The 26,292-nt window shown below is 43.6% G+C and overlaps 1 protein-coding gene across 2 annotated transcripts in view; it reads left to right on the top strand.

Moving 5' to 3' along the window:
• chst15 (carbohydrate (N-acetylgalactosamine 4-sulfate 6-O) sulfotransferase 15) overlaps positions 1-26,292 on the top strand; it is a 92,903-nt gene that overhangs the window by 1,757 nt on the left and 64,854 nt on the right. The window contains exon 1 of one of the 2 annotated variants that reach the window (XM_055150138.1): positions 11,258-11,276. The exons of the other annotated variant lie outside the window; for it this stretch is intronic. The gene's annotated coding sequence lies outside the window, so the exon portion shown is untranslated. Of the gene's footprint in view, positions 1-11,257; positions 11,277-26,292 lie in introns of those variants that run through there. 2 annotated transcript variants of the gene reach the window in all.

Below are 26,292 nucleotides of genomic sequence, written 5' to 3'. Positions count from 1 at the left end.
TTTTTTCCTTTAAATTTTTGATTAATTACGCGTTTTTTCAGTTTTGGTTTGGTTTTGGTTCAGTCCTGGTTCAGTCCTTGTTTAGTCCTGGTTCAGTCCTGGTTCAGTCCTTGGTTCAGTCCTGGTTCAGTCTTGTTCCAGTCCTGGTCCAGTCCTTGGTTCAGTCCTGGTCCAGTCCTTGGTTCAGTCCATCTTTAGTCCTTCTTTAGTCCTGGTTTAGTCCTGGTTCAGTCCTGGTTCAGTCCTTGGTTCAGTCCTGGGTCAGTCCTTGGTTCAGTCCTTCTTTAGTCCTTCTTTAGTCCTTGGTTTAGTCCTGGTTCAGTCCTGGTTCAGTCCTGGTTCAGTCCTGGTTCAGTCCTGGTTCAGTCCTTGGTTCAGTCCTGGTTCAGTCCTGGTTCAGTCCTGGTTTAGTCCTTGGTTCAGTCCTGGTTTAGTCCTGGTTCAGGCCTGGTTCAGTCCTGGTTCAGTCCATCTTTAGTCCTTCTTTAGTCCTGGTTTAGTCCTGGTTTAGTCCTGGTTCAGTCCTTGGTTCAGTCCTTCTTTAGTCCTTCTTTAGTCCTTGGTTCAGTCCCTGGTTCAGTCCTGGTCCAGTCCTTGGTTCAGTCCTTCTTTAGTCCTGGTCAGTCCTTCAGTCCTGGTTCAGTCCTTGGTTCAGTCAGTCCTGGTTCAGTCCTGGTTCAGTCCTGGTTAGTCCCTGGTTCAGTCCTGGTTCAGTCCTGGTTTAGTCCTGGTTCAGTCCTGGTTCAGTCCTGGTTTAGTCAGTCCTGGTTCAGTCTTCAGTAAAACTCTTATAAACCTTCCATTCCGCTTTACGTTTTATTTCTCGTGTTTTTTAAGCTCGTCTGTTCGGAAAAAGTGCCAGATCGGAGCTATTTTTACTCGGGACGTGAGTGGAAAAGCGGGAGCGAGACGAGTCCGGATATAACGGGGTCTTTGAGGAGCGGAGAGGCGGCCGCGCGTCGCCCATGAATGCTCGTATTCTTAATCGAACGTGCGCGCGGGGACAGAGGGCGGCTTCAGTCTGAGCCCAAACCGAGCCGCGAGACGGACCCGAGGACGGACCCGAGGACGGACCCGAGGACGGACCCGAGGACGGACCCGAGGACGGACCCGAGGACGGACCGGACCCTGGATCTGTGGTTCTGATCGGGTTCAGTCCTGGTTTAGTTCTGTTTTAGATCTCATTTAGTCCTAGTTTAGTCTTCATTTAGTCCTGATTCAGCCCTGGTTCAGTTCTGGTTTGGTCCTGATTTAGTCCTGGTTTAGAAATCATTTAGTCCTGGTTCAGTCCTGTCTTAGTTTTGGTTTAGTTCTGTTTTGGTTTAGTTCTGGTTTAGACCTGGTTTAGTTCTGGTTTAGTCCTCATTTAGTCTTGGTTTAGATTTCATTTAGTTTTGGTTTAGTTCTGGTTTTGGTTTAGTTCTGGTTCAATCCTGGTTTAGACCTGGTTCAGTTCTGACTCAGTCCTGGTTCAGTCCTGGTTTAGACCTGGTTTAGACCTGGTTTAGTTCTGGTTTAGTCCTCATTTAGTCCTGGTTTAGTTCTAGTTCCGTTCTCATTTAGTCCTGGTTCAGTTCTGACTCAGTCCTAGTTTATTCCTGATTTAGTCCTGGTTCAGTCCTGGTTTAGTCCTGGTTTAGACCTAGTTTAGTCTGGTTCAGTCCTGGTTTAGTCCTGGTTCAGTCCTGGTTTAGACCTGGTTTAGTCCTGGTTCAGTCCTGGTTTAAACCTGGTTCAGTTCTGACTCAGTCCTGTTTAGTCAGTCCTGTTTATCCTGTTCAGTCCTGGTTTAGTCCTGGTTTCATTGGTTTAGTCCTGGTTCAGTCCTGGTTCAGTCAGTGATCTGCGTTCATGAACAGAAACAAAAGGAGGAGACAAACGGGCTCCTCTTTGGCCTAAATACAAGAAAAAAAAAAAAAAAACTCCACTGTGACAAAATAAAACTCATCTTATGCAAATTAAACTTTTGAACACATTTTGAATCGTGTTTTAAGTCCTGTTGTTTCCTCGTTGAAGATCTGGACTCTGGAGCTGTGGAGGTTTTTGTTAAATTTAAACCTGATTATTCATATTTTAGTGTCTTGTTCTTGTGCCCTCTGCTGGCAAACGACGGAACAGCAGTGATTTTCTCTAGAGCTGCACGAAAGTTTAAAAGTGGTCTCTGATTTAGACCTGGTTTAGTTCCTGGTTTAGACCTGGTTCAGTTCAGTCCTGGTTTAGACCTGGTTTAGTCCTGGTTTAGTCCTGGTTTAGTCCTGGTTTAGTCCTGGTTTAGACCTGGTTTAGTCCTGGTTTAGTTGGTTTAGTCCTGGTTTAGTCCTGGTTTAGTCCTGGTTTAGTCCTGGTTTAGACCTGGTTTAGACCTGTTTAGTCCTGGTTTAGTCCTGGTTTAGTCTTTTAGTCCTGTTTAGGTTTACCTGGTTTAGTCCTGTTTAGTCCTGGTTTAGTCCTGGTTTAGTCCTGTTTAGACCTGGTTTAGTCCTGTTAGTCCTGGTTTAGTCCTGGTTTAGACCTGGTTTAGTCCTTGTTTAGTTTTTAGTCCTGTTTTAGTCCTGGTTTAGACCTGGTTTAGACCTGGTTTAGTCCTGGTTTAGTCCTGGTTTAGTCCTGGTTTAGACCTGGTTTAGTCCTGGTTTAGTCCTGGCTTAGACCTGGTTTAGTCCTGGTTTAGTCTGGTTTAGTCCTTGGTTTAGTCCTGGTTTGTCCTGGTTTAGACCTGGTTTAGTCCTGGTTTAGTCCTGGTTTAGTCCTGGTTTTAGTCCTGGTTAGTCCTGGTTTAGTCCTGGTTTAGTCCTGGTTTAGTCCTGGTTTAGTCCTGGTTTAGACCTGGTTTAGTCCTGGTTAGTCCTGGTTTAGTCCTGTTTAGTCTGTTTAGTCCTGGTTTAGTCCTGGTTTAGACCTGGTTTTCCTGTTTTAGTCCTGGTTTATAGTCCTGGTTTAGTCCTGGTTTAGTCCTGGTTTAGACCTGGTTTAGTCCTGGTTTAGTCCTGTTTTAGTCCTGTTTTAGTCTTGGTTTAGTCCTGGTTTAGTCTGGTTTAGACCTGGTTTAGTCCTGGTTTAGACCTGGTTTAGTCCTGGTTTAGTCCTGGTTTTAGACCTGTTTACTCCTGGGTTAGTCCTGGTTTAGTCCTGGTTTAGTCCTGGTTTAGTCCTGGTTTAGACCTGGTTTAGTCCTGGTTTTGTCCTGGTTTAGTCCTGGTTTAGTCCTGTTTAGTCCTGGTTTAGTCCTGGTTTAGTCCTGGTTTAGTCCTGTTTTAGTCCTGGTTTAGACCTGGTTTAGTCCTGGTTTAGACCTGGTTTAGTCCTGGTTTAGTCCTGGTTTACTCCTGCTTTAGTCTAGGTTTAGTCTTGATTTAGTCCTGGTTCAGTCCTGGTTTAGTCCTGTTCCTGGTTTTAGTCCTGGTTTAGTCCTGGTTTAGTCTGGTTTAGTCCTGGTTTAGTCCTGGTTTAGTTTTGGTTTAGTCCTGGTTTAGTCCTGGTTTAGTCCTGGTTTAGTTCTGGTGTTGTGTTTAAATCTCGGTTTTGTTCGTCTCTTTGTCACAGATTTTATCTGTGGTTTGTTCACTGACGCTCGTTTAAATCACCGACACAAACAACAACAACACGATGAGGAGGAATTATGTGAAATTACACCAGATGCCCTCCCGCTCTGATGTGTCTGTGTGTGTCAGATGCCCTCCCGCTCTGATGTGTCTGTGTGTGTCAGATGCCCTCCCGCTCTGATGTGTCTGTGTGTGTCAGATGCCCTCCCGCTCTGATGTGTCTGTGTGTGTCAGATGCCCTCCCGCTCTGATGTGTCTGTGTGTGTCAGATGCCCTCCCGCTCTGATGTGTCTGTGTGTCAGATGCCCTCCCGCTCTGATGTGTCTGTGTGTCAGATGCCCTCCCGCTCTGATGTGTCTGTGTGTGTCAGATGCCCTCCCGCTCTGATGTGTCTGTGTGTGTCAGATGCCCTCCCGCTCCCGTGTCCTGTCAGTGCCCTCCCGTCTGTGTGTCTGTGTGTGTCAGATGCCCTCCCGTCCTCTCGTCTCTCGTCGTCTCGTCGTCGTCGTCGTATTTCAGACTGATGAACAGCTGGGACTGTTGCCATAGCGATTAACAAATCAAAACAAAATATAAATCTTGTTGTGTGGTCCTCAAAATGGCCCCACACGACAGGAGGAAGATGAACTGTGTGAATGCCCTGTGTGTCAGATGCCCTCCCGTCTGATTTAATGGATGCATAACCACCTGATGACATCACGCAGTGGGACCAAACATTCTGAGCTCTGGAGATGGAGACCAGGACAAAACCAGGTCCAAAGTTGGACTAAACCAGGACTAAACCAGGACTAAACCAGGACTAAAACCAGGAAAACTAAAACCAGGACTAAACCAGGACTAAACCAGGACTAAACCAGGACTAAACCAGGTCTAAACCAGGTCTAAACCAGGTCAAACCAGGTAAACCAGGTAAACTAAACCAGGTCTAAACCAGGTAAACCAGGTAAACCAGGACTAAGCCAGGTAAACCAGGACTAACTAAACCAGGAAACCTAAACCAGGAATAAACCAGGTCTAAACTAAACCAGGACTAAACCAGGTCTAAACCAGGACTAACCAGGATAAACCAGGTCTAAACCAGGACTAAACCAGGAAACTAAACCAGGTAAACCAGTAAACCAGGACTAAACCAGGACTAAACCAGGTAAACCAGGACTAAACCAGGACTAAACCAGGACTAAACCAGGTCTAAACTAAACCAGGACTAAACCAGGTCTAAACCAGGTCTAAACCAGGACTAAAACCAGGACTAAACTAAACCTAGGACTTAAACCAGGACTAAACTAAAACTAAACCAGGACAGGAATCTAAAACAAAGAGTTGGAGACCTCAGTGAAAATCGTAGAGTTTAGGATTTGATTGACGTCATTGACATTATTGTGACGCTAACCGGAGGCACTGCTCCGTCTGAACCTCTGTTATTCACCTCAGACTTCCTTGCGCCCTCTGCTGGCTGAGGGGGCATTTTCTCTAAACGTGAAATTCTAAAAATAGTAATCGAGTAATCTGGAACGTTGTGTTTTAATTTTCATTTTCAAACCGAGACGACGTTTTACTGACTTAAATAAAGAAACAAAGACGTATTTTTGTTTTGTTATGATTTGTCCAAATTCACTTCACCTCTGTTTTTGAAAATATAATCCTTTTTTTTTTTTTTTTTTTTTGAGGAGAAGAGAGGAGGAGGAGGAGGAGGAGGGAGGAGGAGGAGGAGGAGGAGGAGGAGAGGAGGAGGAGGAGGAGAGGAGGAGAGGAGAGGAGGAGGAGGAGGAGGAGGAGGAGGAGAGGAGGAGGAGGAGGGGAGAGAGGAGGAGAGGAGAGGAGAGGAGGAGGAGGAGGAGGAGGAGAGGAGGAGAGAGGAGGAGAGGAGAGGAGGGGAGGAGGAGGAGGAGGAGGAGAGGAGGAGGAGAGGAGGAGAGAGGAAGGAGAGGAGAGGAGGAGGAGGAGGAGGAGAGGAGGAGAGGAGGAGAGGAGGAGGAGGAGAGGAGAGAGGAGAGAGAGAGGAGGAGGAGAGAGGAGAGAGGAGGGAGAGGAGAGAGGAGAGGAGGAGGAAGAGAGGAGGAGGAGAGGAGGAGGAGGAGAGGAGGAGGAGAGGAGAGGAGGAGGAGGAGGAGGAGGAGGAGGAGGAGGAGGAGAGAGGAGGAGGAGGAGAGGAGGAGGAGGAGAGGAGGAGGAGAGGAAGAGAGGAGGAGGAGAGGAGGAGGAGGGAGGAGGAGGAGGAGGAGAGGAGGAGGAGAGGAGAGGAGAGGAGGAGAGAGAGGAGGAGGAGGGAGAGGAGAGGAGGAGGAGGAGGAGGAGAGGAGAGAGGAGAGAGGAGGAGGAGGAGGAGGAGGAGGAGAGGAGGAGGAGAGGAGGAGGAGGAGAGAGGAGGAGGAGGAGGAGGAGGAGGAGGAGAGGAGAGGAGGAGGAGGAGGAGAGAAGGAGAGGAGGAGGAGGAGAGGAGGAGGAGGAGAGGAGGAGGAGGAGGAGGAGAGGAGGAGAGAGGAGGAGGAGGAGAGGAGGAGAGGAGGAGGAGTGAACGTGGCTCAGGCTCGTTCTGGTTTGTTTGTGGTGCGCTTTCTTTTTTTTTTTTTCTTCTTTCTTTTCTGTCGTTTTTCTGTGTTTCTCAAATGAAGCGTTTGACACCTTCATCCTCTCCTCCCTCTGTTCCCCCCTTCCTCTCTCTCTCTCTCTCTCTCTCTCTTTCTCTTCTCCTCGTCCCTCCTCTTTTCCCCCCTTCTCTCTCTCCTCCGTCCTCTCTCCCTTCGCTCTCTTCCTCCTTCTCTCTCCTCTCCTCCTCCCTCTCTCCTTCCTTCTCCCCCTCCTTCTCTCCTCCTCGTCCCTCCTCTTTTCCCCGCTTCTCTCTCTCCTCTCTCTCTCTCTCTCCCCTCCATCTTCTCTCCCTTCTCTCTCCCTCCTTCTCTCTCTCCTTCCTCTCTCTCTCCTCCCTCTCTCCTTTTTCCTGTTTTCCTTCTCTCCTTCCTTCTCTTTCTGTCTTCTCCATCCCTCTTTCTCTTTCTTTCTCTCTCCCTCTCTCTCCTCTCCCACTGTCTCTCCTTCTCTCCTCCTTGTCCCTCCTCTTTTCCCCCCTTCTCTCTCTCCTCTCCTCTCTCCCTTCTCCCTCTACCTCCTTCTCTTTCTCCTTCCTTCTGTCTCTTTTCTCCTTCCCTCTTTCCTTCTCTCTCTCCTCCCTCTCTTTTTCCCTCTCTCCTCCCCGTTCCTCCTCCTCTCTCTCCTCCTTGTTCTTCTCCCTCTCTCTCTCCTTCCTTCTCTCTCTCTTCCTCCTCCTCTCCTCCGCTCTGTGTCTCCTCCTCCCTCTCTCCTTCCTTCTCGCCCTTCTTCTCTCCTCCTTGTCACTAATCTTTTCTCCCTTCTCTCTCTCCCTCCTTCTCTCTCCTTCCCCTCTCTGTCTTTCCTCCCTTCCACTTTCCTTCTCTCTCCTCCTTCCTCCTCCTCTCTGTATCTCTTCCTCTCTCTCTCCTTCCTTCGCACCCTCTTTCTCTCTCTCCTCCTCTCTTTCTCCTTCCTTCTGTCTCTTTCCTCTCTCCCTCTGTCTCCCTCCCTCCTCCATGTCCCTTCTCCCCTCCTTCTCTCTCTTCCTCCTCTCCCTTTCTCTCTCTCCCCTGTCCCTCTTTTGCTCCCTCTTTCCTTCTCTCTCACCCTCTCTCTCCTCTCCCTCTCTCTCTCTTTCTCCCTCCTCTTTTCCCTCCTTCTCTCTCTCTCCTCTCCTCTCTCCTTCCTTCTGTCTCTTTCCTCCCTTCCTATTTCCTTTTCTTCTCTCTCCTCATTCCTTCTCTCTCTCTCCTCCTTCCTTCTCACCCTCCCTCTCTCCTCCATGTCTCTCCTCTTTTCCCCCTTCTCTCTCTCCTCTCTCTCTCTCTCTCCTCCATCCTCTCTCCCTTCTCTCTCTCTCTTCCCTCTCTGTCTTTCCTCCCTTTCTCTTTCCTTCTCTCTTCCTCCCTCCTCCTCTCTGTGTCTCGTCCTCCCTCTCTCCTTCCTTCTCTCCCTCCTTCTCTCTCTCTTCCTCTCCCTCCTTTTCTCTCTCCTCCCTCTCTCCTCCTCTCTTTCCCTCCTTCTCTCTCTCTACCATCCTCTTCCTCTCCTCCTCTCTCCTCTTCCTCTCTTTCTCCTTCTCCCTCTCTCCTCCTCCTTCTTTCCTTCTCTCTCTTCTCCCTCTCTCCTCCTCTGTCTCCTTCTTTCCCTCCTTCTTTCTCTTTCTCTTTCTCTCCGGGGTTCAGTTTTTCTCTCAGTCTGTCGTCGTTGAACCGGATCGTTGAACACATGTTTAAGAGAAAGACACATTTATCTTTAAGGACACTTTTTCTTTTCTTTTTCTTTTGCTTTTTTTTTCTCTCATTTAAACCAGATTCATAAAAAACAGAATCAAATCTGAATAAAAATAAAACAATTTAATCAAAAACAATTAAATAAAAATCCACAACTTTGACCAAAGAGACTCACATTTATTTACTTTTAATCAACTTTATATTTAAGTTTTTGTTTTTTTTTCTGTGATATTTATTGCGATATTTGTAGACAAAACTGTGAAAATACGACTTTTTTGTTTAAAATGCCTTGACGAGACTTTTGTTCTGTCAAAAACCAAAGAATTAAGATTTAAATGTTCTTAAAAATGTTGATTATTTGTGTTACTTTTCATGTAGTGTGCGCCGTAATGGAGCAAAGCATCATGGGATATGTAGTTTTGCTGCACCAAACCAATGATTTTAAATAAAGAGACGAGTGATTTGATATTTTTTGTGTCGGCCCAAGGTTTTATTGTGACACTTTTAACGAGACGATATCACGATATTTCAGTTACTGTTACGTTCACTAAGAGAAATTTAACAGCAACGAAACAAATAAAACAAACAAATAAATAAGTAAATAAAATGATGACAGTTAATCCCAACCTCAGCAGCCGCCATAACTCTCCCTCTTCTCTCCTTTTAAACCAGGTCTAAACCAGGACTAAACCAGGTCTAATCCAGCACTAAACCAGGACTAAACCAGGTCTAATCCAGCACTAAACCAGGACTAAACCAGGACTAAACCAGGACTAAACCAGGTCTAAACCAGGTCTAAACCAGGACTAACCAGGACTAAACCAGGTCTAAACCAGGTCTAAACCAGGTCTAAACCAGGACTAAACCAGGTCTAAACCAGGACTAAACCAGGACTAAACCAGGTCTAAACCAGGACTAAACCAGGTCTAAACCAGGTCTAAACCAGGTCTAAACCAGGTCTAAACCAGGACTAAACCAGGACTAAACCAGGTCTAAACCAGGTCTAAAACCAGGACTAAACCAGGTCTAAACCAGGTCTAAACCAGGACTAAACCAGGACTAAACCAGGACTAAACCAGGACTAAAAACCAGGTCTAAACCAGGTCTAAACCAGGTCTAAACCAGGACTAAACCAGGACTAAACCAGGACTAAACCAGGACTAAACCAGGTCTAAACCAGGACTAAAACCAGGACTAAACCAGGACTAAACCAGGTCTAAACCAGGTCTAAACCAGGTCTAAACCAGGACTAATCCAGGACTAAACCAGGTCTAAACCAGGTCTAAACCAGGTCTAAACCAGGACTAATCCAGGTCTAAACCAGGTCTAAACCAGATCTAAAACCAGGACTAAACCAGGACTAAACCAGGACTAAACCAGGTCTAAACCAGGACTAAACCAGGACTAAACCAGGTCTAAACCAGGACTAATCCAGGTCTAAACCAGGACTAAACCAGGTCTAAACCAGGACTAAACCAGGTCTAAACCAGGACTAAACCAGGACTAATCCAGGTCTAAACCAGGTCTAAACCAGGACTAAACCAGGAATAAACCAGGTCTAATCCAGGACTAAAGCAAAACTAAACCAGGGTCAGAACTAGGTCTAATCCAGGTCTAATCCAGGACTAATCCAGGACTAATCCAGGTCTAAACCAGGACTAAACCAGGTCTAATCCAGATCTAAACCAGGACTAAACCAGGTCAAAACCAGGTCAAAACCAGGACTAAACCACGGCTAAACCAGGACTAAACTGGGACTAAACCGGGACCAAACCAGGTCTAAACCAGGTCTAAACCAGGTCTAAACCCGGTCTAAACCCGGTCTAAACCCGGTCTAAACCCGGTCTAAACCCGGTCTGAGCCGTAGCTGTACTTTTGTGAGTGAAACAAAGGCGTCGTGTGTTGGATCCTCGTCTCTGGTCAAAGCCGGTTTTGTTCTTGGTTCTTTTTGGAGCCAAGTTTCCCACCTCAGAGTGAAGACGAGGCTCGGTCCTGATCTGAGCTCCGGCGCTTCACTTTCTTCTCTCTTATCTCTCGTTACATCATCACAGAAGCGCGGTGGGTCTCCAGAAAAACGAGGAGGTTTACAGAAGCGTGGGCCTGGACGTGGCTGAGGCCGAACGCCGGGTCTCACCAACACGACCAACACGACCAGAGCAACACAAACACAAGAAACAAGAGAAAAAAACTTCATCTTTGCTTTAAAAGGTGCACTGTGTTACGTAGAGATGTGTCTAGAATGTTCCGCAGTACGACCATGAACTTGAGAAACTCCATGGAGACTTGCAAGACAAATTACAGGTTAGATCTGTGGAGAGGCGACCTGATTCACATAGAGAAGGACAGAGAGAAGAAGAGGAGAGAGGAGAATTTAGTCCTGGTTTAGTTCTGTTTTAGTCCTGGTTTAGACTTGGTTTAGACCTGGTTTAGACTGGTTTAGTCCAGGTTTAGACTTGGTTTAGTCCAGGTTTAGACTTGGTTTAGTCCAGGTTTAGACTTGGTTTAGACCTGCTTTAATCCTGTATTAGTCCTGGTTTAGTTCTGGTTTAGTCCTGGTTTAGTCCTGGTTTAGTCCAGCTTTAGTCCTGGTTTAGTCCAGTTTAGACTTGGTTTAGTCCAGGTTTAGACTTGGTTTAGTCCAGGTTTAGACTTGGTTTAGTCCAGGTTTAGACTTGGTTTAGTCCAGGTTTAGACTTGGTTTAGTCCAGGTTTAGACTTGGTTTAGTCCAGGTTTAGACTTGGTTTAGTCCAGGTTTAGATTTGGTTTAGTCCAGGTTTAGACTTGGTTTAGACCTGGTTTAGACTTGGTTTAGACTTGCTTTAATCCTGTATTAGTCCTGGTTTAGTCCTGGTTTAATCCTGGTTTAGACTTGGTTTAGTCCAGCTTTAGTCCTGGTTTAGTCCAGGTTTAGACTTGGTTTAGTCCAGGTTTAGACTTGGTTTAGTCCAGGTTTAGACTTGGTTTAGTCCAGGTTTAGACTTGGTTTAGTCCAGGTTTAGATTTGGTTTAGTCCAGGTTTAGACTTGGTTTAGTCCAGGTTTAGGTTTAGTCTTTAGACTTTTTAGTCCAGGTTTAGACTTGAGTTTAAGTCAGCTGACCAGACACGTCACAGCATCATGTGACTCTGAGGAAGACTAGTGAACAGTCCAGGTTATGTCAGGTATGAAATAACTTCGGTCTGAAAAAAAGAACTAGTTTAGTCCAGGTTTAGTCCTGTTTTAGACCTGTTTAGACTTGGTTTTGTCCTGGTTTAGATTTGGTTTAGTTCCAGGTTTAGACTTGGTTTAGTCCAGGTTTAGACTTGTTTAGGTTTAGTCCAGGTTTAGACTTGGTTTAGTCCAGGTTTAGACTTGGTTTAGTCCAGGTTTAGACTTCAAACCTAGAGTTTAAGTCAGCTGACCAGACACGTCACAGCAGCATCATGTGACTCTGAGGAAGACGCTCGTGAACAGTCCAGGTCAGGTATGTCAGGTATGAAATAACACACTCGGTCTGAAAAAAAGAACCTAATAACATTGGTTTAGTCCAGGTTTAGTCCTGTTTTAGACCTGGTTTAGACTTGGTTTAGACCTGGTTTATTTTTGTTTTAGTCCTGGTTTAGTTCTGGTTTAATCCTGTTTAGTTGTTTTTAGACTTGTTTTAGTCCTGTTTTAGTCCTGGTTTAGACTTGTTTTAGTCCTGTTTTAGTCCTGGTTTAGTTCTGGTTTAATCCTGGTTTAGACTTGGTTTAGTCCTGTTTTAGTCCTGGTTTAGACCTGTTTTAGTTCTGGTTTAGTCCTCACTTTTCCGTCTTGTGGAGAATAGATTTAACAGATGTTTTGTTTCTCTGACAAAAATGCTCCACCGTCTGAATTCTCCGTTTCATTTCACAATTGTCTTTTCACTTTTCTTCTTTCGCTTCAGGTCGACTCGTTTGTTCTGAGACAGAACTCAGGTCTCGTCTGTCGCCACAAACACTCAAATACTCAAAAGTGAAAGTGAAAGTACCTTTGTACACACAGTGTTTTTGTACACACTGATCCTTCAACATGGAAATAACTGCAGTCATCAGAACAGTAACAGACCCTGGAACCTGGTTTAGTCCTGGTTTAGACCTGGTTCAGTTCTAGTTTGGACCTGGTTTTAGTCCACACTTTGCCCAGAGTTAGATATAGATATAACAGATGCTAGTTTTGTTTCACTGACAAGAATGTACCCAAGACCTGAATTGTAGACCTGGTTTAGACCTGTTTTTTCCTTGGTTTAATCATGGTTTAGACCTGGTTTAGTCCTGGTTTAGTCTTGATGTGGCCTTGGTTTCTCCCTCGTTTAATATTGTTTTAGTTTTAACTAAAACTAGTCCTAGTTTTTACCTGGTTTAGTCCTGACTTAGTCCTGGCTTAGTCCTTGTTTAGATCTGGTCTGGACCAGGAGCCCCTTATAAAAAAAAAGTCTAAACCAGGTCCAAGCCAGGACTAAACTAGGTCTTAACCAGATCTAGACAAGGACTAAACCAGGTTTAAACCAGGATGAAACCAGTTATAAAGGAGGTCTAAACTAGGACTAAACCAGATCTAAACAAGGACTAAAACCAGATCTAAACTAGGACTAAATCAAGACTACAACAGAATTGAGCCAAGTCTAAATCAGGTCTAAACCGGGTCTGAACTGGGTCTAAACAAGGACTGAAATGAAAGATAAACTAGGACTAAATCAAGACTAAAACTGGATTGAGCCAAGTCTAAATCAGGTCTAAACCAGGACTAAAACCAGGTCTAAAACAGGTCTAACCCAAGACTAAAACTAGGACTAAAACAGGATTGAGCCAGGTCTAAACCAGAACTAAAACGGGACTAAATCAAGACTAAAACAGGACTGAGCCAGGTGTAAATCAGATCTAAACCAGGGTCTGGTTTAGATCTGATTTAGCCCTGGTTCAGTCCTGGTTCAGTCCTGTTTTAGTCCTGTCAAAGATCTGTCTTAAGACCTGTTTTAGACCTGTTTTTAGTCCTGTTTTAGTCCTGGTTTAGTCCTCACTTTGCCCAGTGTTGTGGAGAATAGATTTAACAGATGCTGACTTCGTTTCGGTGACAAAAATGCAGTGAACGTCTGATTTTTCTCCAACAAATCGTCCAAAATCTTGTGGAAAACTCAAACTCGCGCTGGCTCCACTCAACCTGGAAATCAGAGCTGTCATTTCAAAACCCGCCACAAAAGTCCCCACGTCGGTTTTGTTTTGTGGCGGCAAAGACCCAGACAATGGAGCGGATCAATATGAATCTTCTCTGTCAGAGCAAATAAACAAAAGACCAGTTTTTTTTTGAACGTTCACGATCGTTTCTGAAAGTGGAGTCATTATTCAAACACAAAGGACTTTAAACAGGCCGGTCTATTCAAATCCACTTTGAGGAGCTTTTCTCCCGTGTCCCAACGTCGTTCCCTCGTCAAAAACGCCACTGAAGATGTATGTTTGAGTGATTTAGTGATCTCTCCCGGGGTCCTATTTAGTTTTAGACCTGGTTTAGTCCTGGTTTAGTCCTGGTTTAGACCTGATTTAGTCCTGGTTTAGACCTGGTTTAGACCTGGTTTAGACCTGGTTTAGTTCTCTTTTAGTTCCTGGTTTAGTCCTGTTTTAGTCCTGGTTTAGTCTCTTTTAGTCCTGGTTTAGTCCTGTTTTAACCTTTTAGACCTGGTTTAGTTCCTTTTTAGTCCTGCTTTAGTCCTGGTTTAGTCCTGGTTTAGTTCTCTTTTAGTCCTGGTTTAGTCCTGCTTTAGATCTGGTTTAGTTCTCTTTTAGTTCCTGGTTTAGTCCTGCTTTAGACCTGGTTTAGTCCTCTTTTAGTCCTGGTTTAGTCCTCTTTTAGTCCTGGTTTAGTCCTGCTTTAGTCTGGTTTAGTTCTCTTTTAGTCCTGTTTAGTCCTTTTAGTCTTTTAGTCTCTTTTAGTCTTTTAGTCCTTTTAGTTTAGTTTAGTCCTGGTTTCTTTTAGTCCTGGTTTAGTCCTGCTTAGTCTGGTTTAGTTCCTGTTCCTGGTTTAGTCCTGTTTTAGTCCTGGTTTAGTCTCTTTTAGTCCTGATTTAGTCCTGCTTTAGACCTGGTTTAGTCCTCTTTTAGTCCTGGTTTAGTCCTGGTTTAGACCTTTTTAGTCCTGGTTTAGTCCTCTTTTAGTCCTGCTTTAGTCCTGTTTTAATCCTGCTTTAGTGCTGTTTTAGTCCTGGTTTAGACCTTCTTTTAAACCTGGTTTAGTCCAGTTTTAGCCCTGATCTAGACCTGCTTTAGTCCTGGCTCTGTCCTGGAATTGGTTTAGTCCCTGGTTCAGATCTGGTTTTGTTGGCCCTGGTTTAGTCCTATATTAATCCTGATCTAGACCTGCTTTAGTCCTGCTTTTTGGTCTTATTTATTTCATATTTTAATCCTGGATTAGTCCTGGTTTTGATCTGGTTTTGTTTAGTTCTCATTTAGTTGCGATTTAGTCCTAATTAGTCCTGGTTTGGTCCTGGTTAAGTCCTGGTTTAGTCCTGGAATTGGTTTTGAACTGTTTTTGACCCTGTTTAGTTCCTGGTTCAGATCTGATTTTGGTTTCAGTCCTGGTCTAGACCTGATTTAGTCCTGCTTTTGGCCTTGTTTTGACCTGGTTTTGTTCATATTTTAATCCTGGAGCAGTCCTGTTTTGATCTGGTTTTGTTTAGTTCTAATTTTGTTGTGGTTTAGTCTTAATTAGTCCTGGTTTGATCCTGGTTGAGTCCTGGTCTAGACCAGCTATCGTCTTGGTTAAGGCCTGGTTTAGTCCTGTATTAGACCTGATCTAGACCTGTGCTTTAGTCCTACTTTTGACCTTGTTTTGACCTGGTTTAGTTAATATTTTAATGCTTTTTTAGCCCTGGTTTAGTTCTGGCCTAGACCTAGTTTAGACCTAGTTTAGTCCTGTTTTTTTTCTCTCTTCGTGTGACCTGTAGCTCTGCTCTCTGTTATTGTTCTCGTAAATAATTGCGTCGGTAAAATTATTAAAATTTTCTGTTCGTCTGAAATCGAAAGCTCCTTTTTGTCACGAACACTTTGACTTGATTTTGCGCTGAGACGAAGGTTTGTGTCGTAAACCTGCACGACGATGAGGAGGAGGAGGTGAAGAGGTGACGCAGAAGAACACGGCGTCTGAAGGATTTTCATATTTAGTTCTTTCTCTTCTGACGTCGAACAGAAACAGAAACAGAAAGTGGTTGAAGTGAAAAGCGCCGTTGTCGATCACTGTAAAGTTTAATGAATGGGCTTCATGTTTTTCTAATTATGACTCGGTTTGGTGGGAGAATCACTCGGGTAAATGTTTCTCATCATTTAAAATCTCCGTGTCTGACTTCCGCTGTCTAAAAAAAAACGTGAGAAACAAAACTAGTTCCTTTTTTAAACTGCAGTCGTCCAAAGTTATTCTCACTTCCCTTATTCTGCATCTAGAGCAGCTTCATTATTCACCACTATGAGTTTATAAATACTTTTCTCGACTTTGGGCTTTGCTGTCTGTTCTGACGTCTCTTCATGACGACGCGCCTCCGTTTAGACGAGCTGGTTTTCCGACGCGTCATATACGGTGTTTTCCGCAGATTGTCTTCATCGGGGAACCTCCAGCTCCCGGGTTAGGGACCAGTAACGGGCCGTGGGTCGCTGGTACCGGGCCGCGAAAACACGAACCCCCCCGTGTACGGTGGGTGGACCAGAACAAGACTAAAACAGGACTAAAATTGGATTAAACCAGGTTTAAAACTGGACTAAAATTGGTCTTAAAATTGGTTTAAAACGGGTCTAAACCAGGACTAAAACAGGGCTTAAAACAGGACTTAAAACAGGTCTAAAAACAGGACTAAAAACGGGACTAAAAATGGGAGTAAAACAGGACTAAAAACAGGTCTAAAATGGGACTAAAACAGGTCTAAAATGGGACTAAAACAGGTCTAAAACAGGACTAAAACAGGTCTAAAAACAGGTCTAAAATGGGACTAAAACAGGTCTAAAAACAGGTCTAAAATGGGACTAAAACAGGTCTAAAAACAGGTCTAAAATGGGACTAAAACAGGTCTAAAACAGGACTAAACTGAGTCTAAAATGGGACTAAAAACTAAAAACGGGACTAAACATGGGAATAAAAACGGACCTAAAAACAAGACTAAAACAGGATTTAGCCAGAACTTTACCATGCCACGTGTACCGCAGTTTTAACACATGTGTTTACGTTTTACAGAAACGAAACTTAAAACCACATGGCTCATTTGCATAAACAGCTCTGTGTCTTGTGTCGCTGATGTGGTTCAGCTTCTGTCGGACTAAAGGACACGACTCAGTGTTCATATGAGTGTTCATATGTTCTCTCTGTGACAGAGGATGTGCTGCTGATGCTTTTGTCTGGAAATGGTGGAAAAGGTTTGTGGCGCTAAAAGATTTTCACTGACACCAACTTCGGTCGTTCACTGCAATAGTGACGACTGAATGAGACACAAGCAGGAAAATCTGGGAGGTGTGGGCGACGACAGAGAAGATGAACAAGCGAAGCGGCGAAATCAGAATTAATAATAAGCATTATATCGATATGTACGATATGCCAGAATCCATATTGAGTTTAAAAAATATCTCAATATATTTAAAATATCAAGATATCGCCCACCCCTAGTTGAAATGTTAAGACGTGTTTTGTATAATTTCTAATCTTTTTGTTATTATTTTATTGTTTATTTTGTTGCAATATTTCTGGTTCATATGAATGTGGAAAAGAAAAAAGAAATGGGCTCCATTTAATGTCCAAATAGGCGACTTTTATTGCTGCTTCAATTTCTGTTTTTCATTGTTTAAAACTTGAGTAATACTAATTGTTCAGAGACACGATCACTCAGTCAACAATAAAATATCCTCATTAATGTTCAATAATGATCAAATCCACATTTATTTTGTGATTTACGAATAATTTCTATTGACTTGAGTCGCAAAGGTTTGTAACTTTTAAAATATGGATCCCCAGATAAAAAGTTTGTGAAACACTGGTCTACATGTTCCCTTTTCAATTAGATATTTTCTCGAAGGCTGGTCTATGTTCTTTTTTTAAAAACGCATCACTGTTTCCCACGGTTCAATGAGGACGTTTTCCCACCGTCTGATCTCCTCTGTGGCCCAAGTTTTCTCTGGTCAATGACACATGTGAGCAAAGTGTAATAGGCTATCACATGAACATTATTCATGTCAGAAAAGAGGAATGTTTGAAAAATACTCAAGTGCATCTGCCTGGACAATAAAAAAAAAAGTCAAAGTAGTGAGACTTTTGAAAAATAATAAGATGTTAGGCTGGTCCATCAAAGCACGGTAAAAAAAAAAAAAGTTTCAGATAACCTCGTTTAGAAACCTGCATTAGGTTTTAGTGTCCAAAAAATGATTTAGGAAGAAATTTGGAAGAAAAAGGAGATGTTTTCGAAGTTGCTCAAGCTGCATGAAGTTTCTGCATGAAGTTCTGAAGCTCCTGCAGATGATTTGGTTTTTGGTTTTCCTTAAGAAGCTTCACAGTCCTGAAATTCAGAACCAGAACAGCTTTGGGTCGACATCTTTGGTCCTTGAGTGAAGAAATGTTTGAAAATTGTTTGACTCCAGTGTGACAGAAGAAGAGAAGAAGCTGATGGTTCATGATGTTCTGGAAAAGGAAGGTTCAGAGGTTCCACCAAAACGACGTGACGCTCTTAATCCAGCAGATTATGAAGAGAAGCAGATCAGGGATTTTGATGCGTTTCTTCGAAGCTCTTGATGATGCAGACTTTCAGAAGATGCTGGAACTGTGCATCCAGGAAAGTGTCAGTGACGTTGCTGAAAGAAGGTGAAGCTTCTTCAAGATTTTAACTGTAGCACAAAGAATGAAGATCAGAAACAGGATCTAGTGCAGGAATCACAGACACACCTTTAGTGACGCCAACAAGGACACATGGAGCTGGACTTTATAAACAACTTTTATGGACGTTCTAAGTCATTTTTATGCAAGTTTCAGTTTGTGTTTGCAGAATAAAATGAGAAACTTTTCGAATACGCCTTATTTATTTGATTCTATGTTATAGTTTAGGGCAATTTTCAAGTGTCTTGAGCAAAATATTAATTAATTTACATAAAATTTGGACCCAAGTATTTTAGACAGATATGGAACCAAATGCAGGGTTCTAATCTAGAGAATCTAAATATATATATATATATATATAAAATTGGACCACCCTATATAATATATAATAGCAGCATGTAACCCACAAGTTTTAGAGTTTAGACCAGGGGCGTCAAACTCAAATTCACAGAGGCCAAAATAAAAAAGTCGTGGGCCAAACTAAATATTTATTGAAAAATTTCAACATCATCTGCCTGTTTTCTCTTCTTTCGAGATATGTAATGTTAAACCTTTTCTTATTAAAATAAATGTTTTGCTTAAACATTGAATCCAGAACAAGCAGAATATAAAATAATAACAACATTTTAAATACATTTAGTCTCTATAGTTGATCTGTGTGCTTTAATATGATCTCACAGGCCAAATATAATTATATCACGAGCCAAATTTGGCCCCTGGGCCTGAGTTTGACATGTCTGTATTATAATAGCAGCATGTAACCCACAACATTTAGAGTCCAGTTTTGCTGTCACGGTAATATAACAGCAACAGCTAGCATGCTGACGCGCACTTCCTCATTCTCGTACGGTGAAACGCTTTATAATCAGACACAGACAGAACACAGTGGGCTTATTTTGACCTCAAGAGCGGCTTTATTGAATCAGAGGTGACTCGAAAATGCCGATTTAAAAACAGGTATTCTGACTGTGAGCGGGGTTGCCTCTCCACAGATCTGACCTGTAACTTCTGGTTTGGTCTCCATGAAGATAGAAAGGTTTAATTCAGACAAAGCACTAACATGTCCATGGAGAAGAGCATTAGACGGGCCACACTGTGCACCTTTAGAGTTTTGGGCAGAACCACATGTGCCGTCCGTCTGTCTTCTGTGGGACATTCTTCGGGTTCAGGTTGGACTTGGTTTGGTCTCGGTTTCGACCTCAGACCTAAACAAAGTCCTGGCTAACCTGGGGCTGTCTGGGGCGGGTTTAAAGTCAACATTGATCTGCGTTTAGCGCCGGGGCGTGGAATGTTCCGCGGTGGTGCCACAGACCCACCTGAAACCTGCATTCCTCCCTGAGTCACGGGCTTTTGTTTTGCTCCAAATCATTTTATAGATTTTCTGTTTTGTAAACAAGATTAAGCGATTCTTCCAAGAACGGCGTTTACAAATGTGATTATCATCCCTGCACCACGACCGGCTCGTGTTGGATCATTGTTTTGGTCCACTTTAGTCCTGGTTTAGTTCTGGTCATTGTTTAGACCTGTAATACACATTGGTTAGTCCTGCTAGCCCTAGTTAGGTCCAGTTTTAGACCTGGTTTAGTCCTGGTTTGGCCCTGGTTTAGACCTGGTTTACTTCTGGTTTAGTCCTAGTTTAGACCTGGTTTAGTCCTGGTTTATCGCCGGTTTAGTCCTAGTTCAGCCCTGTTTTAACCCCAGTTTAGTCCTGGTTTAGTTCTGGTTTAGTCCTAGTTTAGACCTGGTTTAGTTCTGGTTTAGTCCTAGTTTAGACCTGGTTTAGTTCTGGTTTAGACCTCGTTTAGACCTCGTTTAGACCTGGTTTATCCCCGGTTTAGTCCTAGTTCAGCCCTGTTTTAACCTCGGTTTAACCCTGATTTAGTCCTGGTTTAGTCCTGGTTTAATCCTGGTTTAGTCCTGGTTTATCCCTGTTTTAACACCGGTTTAGCCCTGGTTTAGCCCTGGTTTAGCCCTGGTTTAGTCCTGATATAGTCCTGATTTAGCTGTTCTTTTTCTTTGGCCTTGGACGCTCTGGTAAAGACGTATCCCTCGTGTGAAAACCTCCTGGACCAGGGACCAGGGACCAGCCCAACCTCAGGACAAACATCCATCTTACTCCTGAATGTAAAATCCATAAACTGATGGAGGAATTATGATAAACAGTCTCAATGTGGACACTCACACTTATCCTCGTTCAGTCCCGGTTTAGTCCTGACCTAGTCCTGGTTCACTCCTGGTTTAGCCCTGGTTTAGCCCTGGTTTAGTCCTGGTTTAGTCCTGGTTTAGCCCTGGTTTAGCCCTGGTTTAGTCCTGGTTTAGTCCTGGTTTAGCCCTGGTTTAGTCCTGGTTTAGTCCTGGTTTAACTCTAGGTCCAGCGTCGTCCAAACGTGATCGTTTTGTTAACGAGCTCTAATGAGACGCTGAGAGCCACAGACTCAGAACTATTAAGATTTCATTTAGACTCATTCCACTAAAGCACAGTCAGCACAGACACCAGAGACAGAGACCGGGTTTAGACCGGGTTTAGACCGGGTTTAGACCGGGTTTAGACCGGGTTTAGACCAAGTTTAGACCGGGTTTAGACCTGGGGTTAGACCAAGTTCAGACAGGATTCAGACAGGATTCAGACTGGATTTAGACCGGCCTTAGACCGAGTTTAGACCGGCCGTAGACCGAGTTTAGACCGGCCGTAGACCGAGTTTAGACCGGCCGTAGACCGAGTTTAGACCGGCCGTAGACTGAGTTTAGACTGGGTTTAGACTGGGTTTAGACTGGGTTTAGACTGGGTTTAGACCGGGTTTAGACCGGGTTTAGACATGGTTTAGACATGGTTTAGATCTGATTTAGTCCTGGTTTAGCCCTGGTCTAGTTTTGTTTTAGACCTGTTTTAGGCCTGCTTTAGACCTGGTTTGTTCCTGGTTTGGTCATGTCTTAGTCCTGGTTTAGACTTGGTTTTAGACTTGGTTTACTTTCTGCTTTAGTCCTACTTTAGACCTGGTTTAGTCATGGTCTAGTCTTGGTTCAGTCCTGATTTAGACCTGGTTTAGTCCTGGTTTCACCTGGTTTAGTCCTGGTTTAGTCCTGGTTTAGTCCTGGTTTGGTCCTGGTTTAGTCCTGGTTTAGACCTGGTTTCACCTGGTTTAGTCCTGGTTTGGTCCTGGTTTAGTCCTGGTTTAGACCTGGTTTCACCTGGTTTAGTCCTGGTTTGGTCCTGGTTTGGTCCTGGTTTAGTCCTGGTTTAGTCCTGGTTTAGTCCTGGTTTGGTCCTGGTTTGGTCCTGGTTTAGTCCTGGTTTAGACCTGGTTTAGTCCTGGTTTGGTCCTGGTTTGGTCCTGGTTTAGTCCTGGTTTAGTCCTGGTTTAGTCCTGGTTTGGTCCTGGTTTAGACCTGGTTTAGTCCTGGTTTAGTCCTGGTTTGGTCCTGGTTTGGTCCTGGTTTGGTCCTGGTTTGGTCCTGGTTTGGTCCTGGTTTGGTCCTGGTTTAGTCCTGGTTTAGTCCTGGTTTAGACCTGGTTTAGTCCTGGTTTAGTCCTGGTTTAGTCCTGGTTTGGTCCTGGTTTAGTCCTGGTTTAGACCTGCTTTAGTCCTGGTTTAGTCCTAGTTTGGTCCTGGTTTAGTCCTGGTTTAGTCCTGGTTTAGTCCTGGTTTGGTCCTGGTTTGGTCCTGGTTTGGTCCTGGTTTAGGGTTTAGTCCTGGTTTAGTCCTGGTTTAGTCCTGGTTTAGTCCTGGTTTGGTCCTGGTTTAGTCCTGGTTTAGTCCTGCTTTAGTCTGGTTTAGTCCTGGTTTAGTCCTAGTTTGGTCCTGGTTTAGTCCTGGTTTAGTCCTGGTTTAGTCCTGGTTTGGTCCTGGTTTAGTCCTGGTTTGGTCCTGGTTTGGTCCTGGTTTAGTCCTGGTTTGGTCCTGGTTTAGTCCTGGTTTTGGTCCTGGTTTAGTCCTGGTTTAGTCCTGGTTTAGTCCTGGTTTAGACCTGGTTTAGTCCTGGTTTAGTCCTGGTTTAGTCCTGGTTTAGTCCTGGTTTAGTCCTGGTTTAGTCCTGGTTTAGTCCTGGTTTAGTCCTGGTTTAGTCCTGGTTTGGTCCTGGTTTAGTCCTGGTTTAGTCCTGTTTAGTCCTGGTTTGGTCCTGGTTTGGTCCTGGTTTAGTCCTGGTTTAGACCTGGTTTGGTCCTGGTTTGGTCCTGGTTTAGTCCTGGTTTGGTCCTGGTTTGGTCCTGGTTTGGTCCTGGTTTAGTCCTGGTTTAGTCCTGGTTTGGTCCTGGTTTAGTCCTGGTTTAGTCCTGGTTTAGTCCTGGTTTAGTTCTGGTTTAGTCCTGGTTTAGTCCTGGTTTGGTCCTGGTTTGGTCCTGGTTTGGTCCTGGTTTAGTCCTGGTTTAGTCCTGGTTTGGTCCTGGTTTGGTCCTGGTTTAGTCCTGGTTTAGTCCTGGTTTGGTCCTGGTTTAGTCCTGGTTTGGTCCTGGTTTGGTCCTGGTTTAGTCCTGGTTTAGTCCTGGTTTAGTCCTGGTTTGGTCCTGGTTTAGTCCTGGTTTAGTCCTGGTTTAGTCCTGGTTTGGTCCTGGTTTGGTCCTGGTTTAGTCCTGGTTTAGTCTGGTTTGGTCTGGTTTAGTCCTGGTTTAGTCCTGGTTTGGTCCTGGTTTGGTCCTGGTTTGGTCCTGTTTGGTTTGGTCCTGGTTTAGTCCTGGTTTGGTTTGTCCTGGTTTGGTCCTGGTTTGGTCCTGGTTTGGTCCTGGTTTAGGTCCTGGTTTGGTCCTGGTTTGGTCCTGGTTTAGTCCTGGTTTAGTCCTGGTTTGGTCCTGGTTTGGTCCTGGTTTGGTCCTGGTTTGGTCCTGGTTTAGTCCTGGTTTAGTCCTGGTTTGGTCCTGGTTTGGTCCTGGTTTAGTCCTGGTTTAGTCCTGGTTTGGTTTGGTCCTGGTTTGGTCCTGGTTTGGTCCTGGTTTGGTCCTGGTTTAGTCCTGGTTTAGTCCTGGTTTGGTCCTGGTTTGGTCCTGGTTTAGTCCTGGTTTGGTCCTGGTTTAGTCCTGGTTTGGTCCTGGTTTAGTCCTGGTTTGGTTCTCTGTGCTCTATCTTCTGTCTCTCTACTTTTCCATACTTTATTTACAACGGATGAGAAAGTCATAACCAGATTTTTACGGTTCAGAATCTTTCCCAAACTTGTTTTCTGGGAGTTTGTGGATCGGGGGAATCTGTGTTCGGTTTTCTTCTGTAATTTGTGGCGTTTTGGTCGCGGGTCATTACATATAAACACTGTAAATAAGTGGAGTTTTCTGCTGCACAGATGTGGCCCTGACGACTCGAGTTTGTACGAAAGACACAACGACACGAAAGAGAAAGAACGAATGAACGACATCTGTGTGACGTTTGAGGGAAGAGGAGTAGAAGTAGTAGTAGTACTTGTAAAACTGGTAGCAGTAGTAGTTGTAGAAGTAGCAGTAGCAGTAGCAGTAGTAGTAACAGTAGTAGCTGTAGTAGTAGTAGCAGTAGCAGTAGCTGTAGAAGTAGTAGTAGTAGAAATAGAAGTAGTAATAGCAGAAGTAGTAGTAGTAGTAGTAGTAACAGTAGTAGCTGTAGTAGTAGTAGAAGTAACAGTAGTAGCTGTAGTAGTAACAGTAGTAGCTGTAGTAGTAGTAGAAGTAACAGTAGTAGCTGTAGTTGTAGTAGTAGTAGAAGTAACAGTAGTAGCTGTAGTAGTAGAAGTAGTAGTAGTAGCAGTAGTAGTAGTAGAAGTAGCTGTAGTAGTAGTAGTAGTAGAAGTAACAGTAGTAGCTGTAGTAGTAGTAGAAGTAGAAGTAGTAGTAGCAGTAGAAGTAGCTGTAGCAGCAGTAGTAGTAGTAGTAGTAGTAGCTGTAGCAGCAGTAGTATTAGTAGTAGTTGTAGCAGCAGTAGTAGTAGTAGTAGTAGCGGTAGAAGTAGTAGCAGTAGAAGTAGTAGTAGCAGTAAGTAGTAGCAGTAGAAGTAGCAGTAGCAGTAGTAGTAGTAGCAGTAACTGTAGCAGTAGTAGCTGCAGCAGTTGTAGTAGTTGTAGTAGTAGTAGTAGTAGTAGCAGCTGCAGCAGTTGTAGTAGTTGTAGTAGTAGTAGCAGTAGTAGTAGCAGTAGCAGTAGCAGTAGCAGTAGTAGTAGTAGTAGTAGTAGTAGTAGTAGTAGTAGTATTACAGTAGTCCCTCTTTTCCCCAGTCATTTGTATTTAAAGCTGCACTGTGTCACTTTCCTAGTGTCTTGTTCATGCAGTTTTGTCTGTGTGTTGTTTTGTTCTGGAATGTCCCACAGCGTGAAACTTCTATCTCCATGGAGACAAGCAACAAAGCCCGGTCACAGCTCAGCTCTGTGGAGAGGCGCCCGTGCATAGACAGAATGTTTTTCTCGAGGAGTAAAACATTTGTAACTGAGTAAATCTGAGATAGACGAGCTGCTGTCGGCCCAAACGTGACTCAGCGGAAAGAATTATGGTCTGTGAGTTCTCCGCGGTGAAAAATCCAGCACTGTCGCCATAGAAATAAAAGAATTCAAAACAAAATATTAAACACTTAAACATCCTCAAGTATCTGAAATCAGAAACATGGTGACCCGAGCAGCTGACTCGAGGATTTTATTTCTGAAACCACGGATTTGTCATTTGGCTCTGGCCGAGGAACGATTCTGTGGAAGACAATTTGTTCCATTAGATTTAGAATTTTAAAAACAGCTGAATTTGTCACTTAGATTTTTTAAACTCGGATAGAAGAAGTTTGAATTATTTTTTGTCTGAATTTTAGTTGCTGAAATTTTAGAAAGTGTTTAAAATTTGTTAAAAATAAATAAATAAATGTCGCCTTTTTAAATATTCAGCACAGATATTTTCAAGTCCTCAAATTCAACAGTCAAATTCAGAGTGTAAAATTTCACAGCAAAGATCCAAGATTCCAAGGCAGAAGCAATCGATCCTGTGTGAGTGAAGAGTAGAGTTTGGATCGGGATGAATTTTTTTGTCTGAGCTCGACTCGCATCCGACAGAGCAGTGATCGAATCTGACCCGAGCCCAACAGACATTAAGATATTTGTGTCTGAACTTGGTCAAACTGTGAATCCAGTTTGAGGCGTTCTTTAAAAGTAAAAAGGTGGGAGTAGTTCCTCACGTGTGTTTGTTTACATCCACACAGCGCACGGATCAAGGTGAAGCTGCAGATTCACGACAGTGACTCTACTTCCCCAGGACTTTATCTCCAATCTTTTATTCTTCAAATATCATGTATCTGAAGTTTTGCTCCACATTTCACAAATAATAGTAACACAATCTTGTCTTGTATCTAAACTAAAAGTGCAGAGCTCTGATCTTTGAGCACTTAAGAGTCTCAGATTACATTTACACTGAAACGAATCACCGTATCAGAAACGATCTGCGTCCAGACACGTCATTTCTGTGTCTGTAAGTCTTCCCTCTCCACACAGCTTTGGGCAGATTTGTTTATGTTTTACAGAAACAAAACTTAAAGTCACAGTGACATGGTCCAATAAGAACACAACTACGTCAGTGTATCAACGTTTTCAGGCATCCACACAGTGCCGGATCAGATCTGTACTCAGATGAAATTCAGCGGCAAATTATCTTCCTCACAATTCTCAGCTCAGACTGACACAAGTGTTTATGGACTAATAATCAGAAGAGTTTTTGTCACCATGGATTTCATATAAACAGACCGGATTATTTGCTTTTTGTCTGAAATGTGGAATTTATTGCCCTGTTACCAGTCAATAATCCCGTCTGTTTACGTGAAATTCATCATGACAAAAACTTGTGTGATTATGATTAGTCCATAAACACTCGTGTGCCAATGAACTCATCATTCTGTATGACACAAATCAAGTTTTATTGGAGTTTAGTGGACTTTTTTTTTCTCAGTCGGTAGAATCACGTGACCCGACTGTAGTGAGCTGTGTGTCTGAGCCTCTCTGTGAACGTGTGCACTGTAGGGGGCGCTGAAGACTGCAGGACTGTGCAGTGAGTGAGAGGTTAGGGACTGGAGTGGACGTTCGGACAGAGTCATTGTATTTTTTTGTGAATTCATCAGGTTTCACGAAGATTTTGTTGCATGACCAGTCAGTTCCTTCTACATAACATTCAGAACTAAAATTATAACTTCGTTTACCTGAGAAAAGTCCAAGTTTGGTGCTGCGTAGGAGTGTATCCAAGTCTCATGATACAGTATCGTCACCGTACGATATTTATTGCGATATCGTGGGAAAGCTCACGATATGGTGAATATGCGATATGATATTTCGATATTATACATTTTACATTTTATAATAAAATGCTTTGACCATTATTTGGTACAACATTTATTGTCAAATTCATATCAATATCAATGGCATTTTGAAGAGCTTGAAAAGCCTTTGAAGCTGAAGTGCAAAATTCAAGTAAAAACTAAACAATTGTAATAAAACTCTGGGTCAGTGTTGAAGTCCACACATCAGTGGTGAGTGAGATGCTCTCTGATGCTTAAGGCTCTGGAGCACATCAGTGTTTGTCTGGCTGTAGACAGCAGGAACAGTTTGACTTCTGTATTTTTCGGACTATAAATCGCACTTAAAATCCTTTTAATTTTCTCAAAAATCAACAGTGCTCTTTATAATCCGGTGCACCTTATATATTAATTCTGGTTGTGTTACTGACCTCAAACAGATTTTATGTG

The sequence above is a fragment of the Boleophthalmus pectinirostris genome, unplaced genomic scaffold, assembly GCF_026225935.1.
Source record: "Boleophthalmus pectinirostris isolate CB_2022bp ecotype Guang Dong unplaced genomic scaffold, ASM2622593v1 HiC_scaffold_14, whole genome shotgun sequence".
Lineage (NCBI taxonomy): Eukaryota > Metazoa > Chordata > Actinopteri > Gobiiformes > Gobiidae > Boleophthalmus > Boleophthalmus pectinirostris.
This window is presented reverse-complemented; position numbering and strand designations above follow the sequence as displayed.